The sequence below is a fragment of the Lutjanus erythropterus genome, chromosome 6, assembly GCF_056507025.1.
Source record: "Lutjanus erythropterus isolate fLutEry1 chromosome 6, fLutEry1.hap2, whole genome shotgun sequence".
NCBI classification, from domain to species: Eukaryota; Metazoa; Chordata; class Actinopteri; order Lutjaniformes; family Lutjanidae; genus Lutjanus; species Lutjanus erythropterus.
The window spans coordinates 8,540,913-8,556,770 of NC_139322.1; positions in this window are offsets into that span (position 1 = coordinate 8,540,913).

Sequence of the window (15,858 nt, forward strand, 5' to 3'; positions counted from 1 at the left end):
ACATACATACATACATACTTATGACCATACATACATACATATGAGCATACATACATACATACATATGAGCATACATACATACATACATATTAGCATAAATACATACATACATACATACAAATGAACATACATACATATGGCCAAACATACATATGAGCATACATACATACATACGTACATACATATGAGCATACATACATATGGCCAAACATATGACCATGCATACAAACATACATACATATGACCATACATACATAAATACATACATATGACCATGCATACATACATACATATGACCATACATACATACATACATACATATTTATGACCATACATGCATACATATGACCATACATACATACATACATACATATGACCATGCATACATTCATATGACCATACATACATACACACATACATACATACATATGGTCATACATATGACCATGCATACATACATACATACATATGACCATACATACATACATACATGTGACCATACATACATACATACAAACATATGAGCATACATACATATGAGCATATATACATACATACATATGACCATACATACATACATACATACATATGAGAATACATACATACATATGACCATGCATACATACATATGAGCATACATACATACATATGACCATGCATACATACATATGAGCATACATACATACATATGACCATACATACATACATACATACATATGAGCATACATACATACGTACATACATATATATGACCATACATACATACATACATATATACATATATATATAAATTCTTTTTATAATTCTTTTTAATTTAAAATTTAAAATGAATTGTGACTTCTTGATGTTATTGAATATTTTTGCATAGGTTTATGAAATAAACAATGTTCAAATTGGAAAAGGAACGTTCTTTTTCAATTATGCACCATTATGGTACAATGTTGCCTACAGGCAACGAACCCCAAAAACTTCCAAAAATAAAAATAAAAATAAAATTTCTTCAGATTATGTTTATTTAGTCTATTTTGAGACATAAAAACACATTTCCCCCACTGGCATCATAATGTGTACCATAGAGGGATATGACCATACATACATACATACATACATACATATGAGCATACATACATACATACATATGACCGTACATACATACATACATACATACATATGAGCATACATACATACATACATATGACCATAAATGCATACATACATACATACATACATATGAGCATACATACATACATAAATATGAGCATAAATACATACATACATACATATGAGCATACATACATATGAACATACATTCATACATATGGCCAAACATATGAACATGCATACAAACATACATACATATGACCATACATACATACATACATACATACATACATACATAGATATGACCATACATACATACATACATACATACATACATACATACATACTTATGACCATACATGCATACATATGACCATACATACATAATACATACATATGACCATACATACATATGGTCATACATGTGACCATGCATACATACATACATACATATGGTCATACATATGACCATGCATACATACATACATACATATGAGCATACATGCATACATACATACATACATATGACCATGCATACATACATACATACATGTGACCATACATACATAGATACATACATACATACATATGAGCATACATACATATGAGCATATATACATACATACATATGACCATACATACATACATTCATATGAGAATACATACATACATATGACCATGCATACATACATATGAGCATACAAACATACATACATATGACTATGCATACATACATATGACCATACATACATACATACATACATACATACATACATACATACATATATACATACATATGACCATTAATACATACATACATACATACATACATGCATACATACATACATATATGACCTTACATACATATATACATACATACATATATATATAAATTCTTTTTATAATTCTTTTTAATTTAAAATTTAAAATGAATTGTGACTTCTTGATGTTATTGAATATTTTTGCATATGTTTATGAAATAAACAATGTTCAAATTGGAAAAGGAACGTTCTTTTTCAGTTATGCACCATTAGAGTACAATGTTGCCTACAGGCAACGAACCCCAAAAACTTCCAAAAATAAAAATAAAAATATAAATACAATTTCTTCAGATTATGTTTATTTAGTCTATTTTGAGACATAAAAACACATTTCCCTCACTGGCATCATAATGTGTACCATAGAGGGATATGACCATACATACATACATACATACATACATGCATACATACATACATATGACCATACATGCATACATACATACATACATACATGTGACCATGCATGCATACATACATACATATGAGCATACATACATACATACATACATATGAGCATACATACATACATACATATATACATACATACATACATACATACATACATACATACATACATATGAGCATACATACATACATACATACATACTTATGACCATACATGCATACATATGACCATACGTACATACATACATACATATGACCATACATACATATGACCATGCATACATTCATATGACCATACATACATACACACATACATACATACATATGGTCATACATATGACCATGCATACATACATACATACATACATACATACATACATACATATGACCATACATACATACATACATACTTATGACCATACATGCATACATATGGTCATACATATGACCATGCATACATACATACATACATATGAGCATACATGCATACATACATACATACATATGACCATGCATACATACATACATACATGTGACCATACATACATAGATACATACATACATACATATGAGCATACATACATATGAGCATATATACATACATACATATGACCATACATACATACATTCATATGAGAATACATACATACATATGACCATGCATACATACATATGAGCATACATACATACATACATATGACCATGCATACATACATATGACCATACATACATACATACATACATACATACATACATACATACATATATACATACATATGACCATTAATACATACATACATACATACATACATACATACATACATATATGACCTTACATACATATATACATACATACATATATATATAAATTATTTTTATAATTCTTTTTAATTTAAAATTTAAAATGAATTGTGACTTCTTGATGTTATTGAATATTTTTGCATATGTTTATGAAATAAACAATGTTCAAATTGGAAAAGGAATGTTCTTTTTCACTTATGCACCATTATGGTACAATGTTGCCTACAGGCAACAAACCCCAAAAACTTCCAAAAATAAAAATAAAATTTCTTCAGATGATATTTATTTAGTCTATTTTGAGACATAAAAACACATTTCCCTCACTGGCATCATAATGTGTACCATAGAGGGATATGACCATACATACATACATACATGCATACATACATATGACCGTACATACATACATACACATACATACATACTTACATATGAGCATACATACATACATACATATAACCATACATCCATCCATCCATACATACATACATACATACATACATACATACATATGAGCATACATACATATGAGCATATATACATGCATACATATGACCATACATACATACATACATACATACATACATATGAGAATACATACATACATATGACCATGCATACATACATATGAGCATACATACATACATACTTATGACTATGCATACATACATATGAGCATACATACATACATACATATGACCATACATACATACATACATACATATATAGGACCATACATAGATACATACATACATATATATATAAATTCTTTTTATAATTCTTTTTCATTTAAAATTTAAAATGAATTGTGACTTCTTGATGTTATTGAATATTTTTGCATATGTTTATGAAATAAACAATGTTCAAATTGGAAAAGGAACGTTCTTTTTCACTTACGCACCATTATGGTACAATGTTGCCTACAGGCAACGAACCCCAAAAACTTCCAAAAATAAAAATAAAAATAAAAATAAAATTTCTTCAGATTATGTTTATTTAGTCTATTTTGAGACATAAAAACACATTTCCCTCACTGGCATCATAATGTGTACCATAAAGGGATATGACCATACATACATACATATGACCGTACATACATACATACACATACATACATACATACGTACATACATACATACATATTTATGACCATACATGCATACATATGAGCATACATACATACATACATACATACATACATATGACCATGCATACATACATATGACCATACATGCATACATACATACATACATACAAACATACATACATACATACGTACATACATACATACTTATGACCATACATACATACATATGAGCATACATACATACATACATATGAGCATACATACATATGAGCATACATACATACATACGTACATACATATGAGCATAAATACATATGGCCAAACATATGACCATGCATACAAACATACATACATATGACCATACATACATACATACATACATATGACCATGCATACATACATACATATGACCATACATACATACATACATACATAGATACTTATGACCATACATGCATACATATGACCATACGTACATACATACATACATACATACATACATACATATGACCATGCATACATTCATATGACCATACATACATACACACATACATACATGCATACATACATACATACATATGACCATGCATACATACATACATGTGACCATACCTACATACATACATACATACATACATACATATGAGCATATATACATACATACATATGACCATACATACATACATACATACATACATATATATGAGAATACATACATACATATGGCCATGCATAAATACATATGAGCATACATACATACATATGAGCATACATACATACATATGAGCATACATACATACATACATACATACATATATATGACCATACATACATACATACATACATATATATATAAAAATTCTTTTTATAATTCTTTTTAATTTAAAATTTAAAATGAATTGTGACTTCTTGATGTTATTGAATATTTTTGCATACGTTTATGAAATAAACAATGTTCAAATTGGAAAAGGAACGTTCTTTTTCACTTATGCACCATTTTGGTACAATGTTGCCTACAGGCAACGAACCCCAAAAACTTCCAAAAATGAAAAAAAATATAAAAATAAAATTTCTTCAGATTATGTTTATTTAGTCTATTTTGAGACATAAAAACACATTTCCCCCACTGGCATCATAATGTGTACCATAGAGGAATATGACCATACATACATACATACATACATACATACGTACATACATACATACATACATATGACCGTACATACATACATACACATACATACATATGACCATAAATGCATACATACATACATACATACATACATATAAGCATACATACATACATACATATGAGCATAAATACATATGAGCGTACATACATACATACGTACATACATATGAGCATACATACATATGAGCATACATTCATACATATGGCCAAACATATGACCATGCATACAAACATACATACATATGACCATACATACATACATACATACATACATACATACGTACATACATATGACCATACATACATACATACATATGACCATACATACATACATACATACATACATACATACATACTTATGACCATACATGCATACATATGACCATACATACATACATACATACATACATACATACATACATACATATGACCATGCATACATTCATATGACCATACATACATACACACATACATACATACATATGGTCATACATATGACCATGCATACACACATACATACATACATATGAGCATACATGCATACATACATACATACATACATATGACCATGCATACATACATACATGTGACCATACATACATACATACATATGAGTATAAATACATATGAGCAAATATACATACATACATATGACCATACATACATACATACATATGAGAATACATACATACATATGACCATGCATACATACATATGAGCATACATACATGCATATGACCATGCATACATACATATGAGAATACATACATACATATTACCATACATACATACATACATACATACATACATACATATATATGACCATACATACATACATACATATATACATATATATATAAATTCTTTTTATAATCTTTTTTAATTTAAAATTTAAAATGAATTGTGACTTCTTGATGTTATTGAATATTTTTGCATATGTTTATGAAATAAACAATGTTCAAATTGGAAAAGGAACGTTCTTTTTCACTTATGCACCATTATGGTACAATGTTGCCTACAGGCAATGAACCCCAAAAACTTCCAAAAATAAAAATAAAAATAAAATTTCTTCAGATTATGTTTATTTAGTCCATTTTGAGACATAAAAACACATTTCCCTCACTAGCATCATAATGTGTACCATAAAGGGATATGACCATACATACATACATACATACATACATACATATGACCGTACATACATACATACACATACATACATACATACGTACATACATACATACATACTTATGACCATACATGCATACATATGACCATACATACATACATACATACATACATACATATGACCATGCATACATACATATGACCATACATGCATACATACATACATACATACAAACATACATACATACATACGTACATACATACATACTTATGACCATACATACATACATATGAGCATACATACATACATACATATGAGCATACATACATATGAGCATACATACATATATACGTACATACATATGAGCATAAATACATATGGCCAAACATATGACCATGCATACAAACATACATACATATGACCATACATACATACATACATACATATGACCATGCATACATACATACATATGACCATACATACATACATACATAAATACATACTTATGACCATACATGCATACATATGACCATACGTACATACATACATACATACATACATACATACATACATACATATGACCATGCATACATTCATATGACCATACATACATACACACATACATACATGCATACATACATACATACATACATATGAGCATACATGCATACATACATACATACATATGACCATGCATACATACATACATGTGACCATACATACATACATACATATGAGCATATATACATACATACATATGACCATACATACATACATACATACATATATATGAGAATACATACATACATATGACCATGCATACATACATATGAGCATACATACATACATATGAGCATACATACATAAATACATACATATGAGCATACATACATACATACATACATACATACATATATATGACCATACATACATACATACATACATATATACATATATATATATAAATTCTTTTTATAATTCTTTTTAATTTAAAATTTAAAATGAATTGTGACTTCTTGATGTTATTGAATATTTTTGCATACGTTTATGAAATAAACAATGTTCAAATTGGAAAAGGAACGTTCTTTTTCACTTATGCACCATTTTGGTACAATGTTGCCTACAGGCAACGAACCCCCAAAACTTCCAAAAATGAAAAAAAATATAAAAATAAAATTTCTTCAGATTATGTTTATTTAGTCTATTTTGAGACATAAAAACACATTTCCCCCACTGGCATCATAATGTGTACCATAAAGGAATATGACCATACATACATATATACATACATACATACATACATACGTACATACGTACATACCTACATACATACATATGACCGTACATACATACATACACATACATACATATGACCATAAATGCATACATACATACATACATACATATGAACATACATACATACATACATATGAGCATACATACATATGAGCATACATACATACATACGTACATACATATGAGCATACATACATATGAGCATACATTCATACATATGGCCAAACATATGACCATGCATACAAACATACATACATATGACCATACATACATACATACATACATACATACATATGACCATACATACATACATACATACATACATACATACATACTTATGACCATACATGCATACATATGACCATACATACATACATACATACATACATACATATGACCATGCATACATTCATATGACCATACATACATACACACATACATACATACATATGGTCATACATATGACCATGCATACACACATACATACATACATATGAGCATACATGCATACATACATACATACATACATATGACCATGCATACATACATACATGTGACCATACATACATACATACATATGAGCATACATACATATGAGCATATATACATACCTACATATGACCATACATACATACATACATATGAGAATACATACATACATATGACCATGCATACATACATATGAGCATACATACATACATATGACCATGCATACATACATATGAGAATACATACATACATATTACCATACATACATACATACATACATATGACCATACATACATACATACATGCATATATATGACCATACATACATACATACATATATACATATATATAAAAATTCTTTTTATAATCTTTTTTAATTTAAAATTTAAAATGAATTGTGACTTCTTGATGTTATTGAATATTTTTGCATATGTTTATGAAATAAACAATGTTCAAATTGGAAAAGGAACGTTCTTTTTCACTTATGCACCATTATGGTACAATGTTGCCTACAGGCAACGAACCCCAAAAACTTCCAAAAATAAAAATAAAAATAAAAATAAAATTTCTTCAGATTATGTTTATTTAGTCTATTTTGAGACATAAAAACACATTTCCCTCACTGGCATCATAATGTGTACCATAGAGGGATATGACCATACATACATACATACATACATAGATATGACCGTACATACATACATACACATACATACATACATACATACATATGAGCATACATACATACATACGACCATACATGCATACATATATACATACATACATACATATGAGCATACATACATACATACATATGAGCATAAATACATACATGCATACATATGAGCATACATACATACATACATATGAGCATACATACATGTGAGCATACATACATACATACGTACATACATATGTAGCTCAGCGTAAGTTCAATCAGGAAGACCTTCTATTACGCTGCCTTCATTCACAACTTTCCTTTACTCCGCCTCTCTCCTCCTATTCCCTCTAATCAGCTGTTTGTGGGTGTTCACCTTCATCTTTAGCATCGATTCAGATTTTGTCACGGTCGCGATAGCCAGTCAATTTGCTGCTGCCAAATCTTTAAATCGCCTCTGTCTTTGCTCCATCAGTTGTCATTCAGTCAGTCGCGCAACCCTCCTCCACCCCTCTCTCCTCTAGTCACTGGACCCAGGTAGCAGAAGATGTTCACCTCGATCCTCCCTGACGCCCTCTCCTCCAGCCTTCAGGTCCAGGCAGCAGGAGTCCAGAGCCACTTCACCTCACCAGTCTCTGCTTTGCACCTCATCATCACCACCACCACCAGTGTCTAGACCCCGGGGGGGTTCTCTTCACTACAGCTTCATCATCCCCATTTATATATACATATTGTTTCACCTCATTGGGGTCTAACCGCCAAGGACTGTTCATGTTTCATATATCATGCATGTGCCAATAAACCATTTCTCTTTTACTCTTAGTCTCTCCTTATTGAAATGAGCATACATACATATGAGCATACATTCATACATATGGCCAAACATATGACCATGCATACAAACATACATACATATGACCATACATACATACATACATTCATGACCATATATACATATGAACATGCATACATACATACATATGACCATACATACATACATACTTATGATCATACATGCATACATATGACCATACATACATATGACCATGCATAAATTCATATGACCATACATACATATACACATACATACATACATATGGTCATATATATGACCATGCATACATACATACATACATACATATGAGCATACATGCATACATACATACATACATACATACATACATACATACATACATACATACATATGACCATGCATACATACATACATGTGACCATACATACATACATACATATGAGCATACATACATATGAGTATATATACATACATACATATGACCATACATACATACATACATACATACATACATATGACCATGCACACATACATATGAGCATACATACATATGACCATGCATACATACATATGAGCATACATACATACATATGACCATACATACATACATACAAACATATATATGACCATACATACATACATACATACATACATATACATATATATTCTTTTTATAATTCTTTTTAATTTAAAATTTAAAATGAATTGTGACTTCTTGATGTTATTGAATATTTTTGCATATGTTTATGAAATAAACAATGTTCAAATTGGAAAAGGAACGTTCTTTTTCACTTATGCACCATCAGAGTACAATGTTGCCTACAGGCAACGAACCCCAAAAACTTCCAAAAATAAAAATAAAAATAAAAATAAAATTTCTTCAGATTATGTTTATTTAGTCTATTTTGAGACATAAAAACACATTTCCCTCACTGGCATCATAATGTGTACCATAGAGGGATATGACCATACATACATACATACATACATACATGCATACATACATACATATGACCATACATGCATGCATACATACATACATACATGTGACCATGCATGCATACATACATACATATGAGCATACATACATACATACATACATACATATGAGCATACATACATACATACATACATATATACATACATACATACATACATACATACATACATATATATGAGCATACATACATACATACATACATACATACATACATACATACTTATGACCATACATGCATACATATGACCATACGTACATACATACATACATATGACCATACATACATATGACCATGCATACATTCATATGACCATACATACATACATACATACATACTTATGACCATACATGCATACATATGACCATACATACATACATACATATGACCATACATACATACATACATACATACATACATACATACATACATATGAGAATACATACATACATATGACCATGCATACATACATATGAGCATACATACATACATATGAGCATACATACATACATACGTATATACATATGAGCATACATACATATGAGCATACATTCATACATATGGCCAAACATATGACCATGCATACAAACATACATACATATGACCATACATACATACATACATACATATGGCCATACATACATATGACCATGCATACATACATACATATGACCATACATATATACATATATACATACATACATACATACATACATACATACATACATATGACCATACATACATATGACCATGCATACATTCATATAACCATACATACATACACACATACATACATACATATGGTCATACATATGACCATGCATACATACATACATACATATGGTCATACATATGACCATGCATACATACATACATACATATGAGCATACATGCATACATATATACATACATACATACATACATACATATGACCATGCATATAGACATACAGGTGACCAAACATACATACATACATACATATGAGCATACATACATATGAGCATATATACATACATACATACATATGACCATACATACATACATACATACATACATACATACTTATGACCATACATGCATACATATGACCATACATACATACATACATACATACATACATACATATGACCATACATACATATGACCATGCATACATTCATATGACCATACATACATACACACATACATACATACATATGGTCATACATATGACCATGCATACATACATACATACATACATATGAGCATACATGCATACATACATACATACATATGAGCATACATACATACATACATACATACATATGAGCATACATGCATACATACATACATACATATGACCATGCATACATACATACATACATACATACATATGAGCATACATACATACATACATACATACATACATTTGACCATACATACATATGACCATGCATACATACATATGACCATACATGCATACATATGACCATACATACATACATACATACATATGACCATACATACATATGACCATGCATACATTCATATGACCATACATACATACACACATACATACATACATATGGTCATACATATCACCATGCATACATACATACATACATACATACATACATACATACATACATATGAGCATACATACATACATACATACATACATACATACATACATATGACCATGCATACATATGACCATGCATACATACATATGACCATACATACATACATACATACATACATACTTATGACCATACATGCATACATTTGACCATACATACATACATACATACATACATACATACTTACATACATACATATGACCATACATACATATGACCATACATACATTCATATGACCATACATACATACACACATACATACATACATATGGTCATACATATGACCATGCATACATACATACATACATACATATGAGCACACATGCATACATACATACATACATACATACATACATACATACATACATATGACCATGCATACATACATACATGTGACCATACATACATACATACATACATACATACATACATATGACCATACATACATACTTACATACATACATACATACATACATACATACATACATATGAGAATACATACATACATATGAGCATACATACATACATATGAGCATACATACATACATACGTACATACATATGAGCATACATACATATGAGCATACATGCATACATACATACATACATATGACCATGCATACATACATACATGTGACCATACATACATACATACATACATATGACCATACATACATATGAGCATATATATATACATACATATGACCATACATACATACATACATACATACATACATACATACATACATACATACATATGAGTATACATACATACATATGACCATGCATACATACATATGAGCATACATACATACATATGAGCATACATACATACATACGTACATACAAATGAGCATACATACATATGAGCATACATTCATACACATGGCCAAACATATGACCATGCATACAAACATACATACATATGACCATACATACATACATACATACTTATGACCATACATACATACATACATACATATGATCATACATACATATGACCATGCATACATTCATATAACCATACATACATACACACATACATACATACATATGGTCATACATATGACCATGCATGCATACATACATACATACATATGAGCATACATGCATACATACATACATACATATGACCATGCATATATACATACATGTGACCATACATACATACATACATACATATGAGCATACATACATATGAGCATATATACATACATACATACATATGACCATACATACATACATACATACATACATACATATGACCATACATACATACATATGACCATGCATACATACATATGACCATACATACATACATACATACATACATACATATATATTTAAATTCTTTTCATAATTCTTTTTAATTTAAAATTTAAAATGAATTGTGACTTCTTGATGTTATTGAATATGTTTGCATACGTTTATGAAATAAACAATGTTCAAATTGGAAAAGGAACGTTCTTTTTCACTTATGCACCATTATGGTACAATGTTGCCTACAGGCAACGAACCCCAAAAACTTCCAAAAATAAAAATAAAAATAAAATTTCTTCAGATTATGTTTATTTAGTCTATTTTGAGACATAAATGTGTACCACAGAGGGATATGACCATACATACATACATACATACATACATACATACATACATATGACCATACATGCATACATACATACATGTGACCATGCATGCATACATACATACATACATACATATGAGCATACATACATACATACATATATACATACATACATACATACATACATACATACATATGAGCATACATACATACATACATACATACATACATACATACATACATATGACCATACATACATATGACCATACATACATACATACATACATACATACATACATACTTATGACCATACATGCATACATATGACCATACATACATACATACATATGACCATACATACATATGACCATGCATACATTCATATGACCATACATACATACACACATACATACATACATATGGTCATACATATGACCATGCATACATACATATATACATACATACATACATACATACATACATACATACATACATACATATATAAATACATACATACATATGACCATACATACATACATACATACATACATACATACATACATATGACCATTTATACATATGACCATGAATACATACATATGACCATACATACATACATACTTATGACCATACATGCATACATATGACCATACATACATACATACATACATACATACATACATACATTCATACATACATATGACAATACATACATATGACCATGCATACATTCATATGACCATACATACATACACACATACATACATACATATGGTCATACATATTACCATGCATACATACATACATACATACATACATACATACATACATATGAGCATACATGCATACATACATACATATGACCATGCATACATACCTACATGTGACCATACATACATACACATGAGCATACATACATATGAGCATATATACATACATACATATGACCATACATACATACATACATACATACATACATACATACATACATACATACATATGAGAATACATACATACATATGACCATGCATACATACATATGAGCATACATATATACATATGAGCATACATACATACATACGTACATACATATGAGCATACATACATATGAGCATACATTCATACATATGGCCAAACATATGACCATGCATACAAACATACATACATATGACCATACATACATACATACATACATACATACATATGACCATACATACATATGACCATGCATACATACATACATATGACCATACATATATACATACATACATACATACATACAGTACATACATCCATACATACATACATACTTCTGACCATACATACATACATACATATGACCATGCATACATATGACCATGCATACATTCATACAACCATACATATATACACACATACATACATACATATGGTCATACATATTACCATGCATACATACATACATACATACATACATACATACATATGAGCATACATGCATACATACATACATACATACATACATACATACATATGACCATGCATATATACATACATGTGACCATACATACATACATACATACATACATACATACATATGAGCATATATACATACATACATACATATGACCATACATACATACATACATACATACATACATACATACATACATATATACATATGACCATACATACATACATACATACATATGACCATACATACATACATACATATATACATATATATTTAAATTCTTTTCATAATTCTTTTTAATTTAAAATTTAAAATGAATTGTGACTTCTTGATGTTATTGAATATTTTTGCATATGTTTATGAAATAAACAATGTTCAAATTGGAAAAGGAACGTTCTTTTTCACTTATG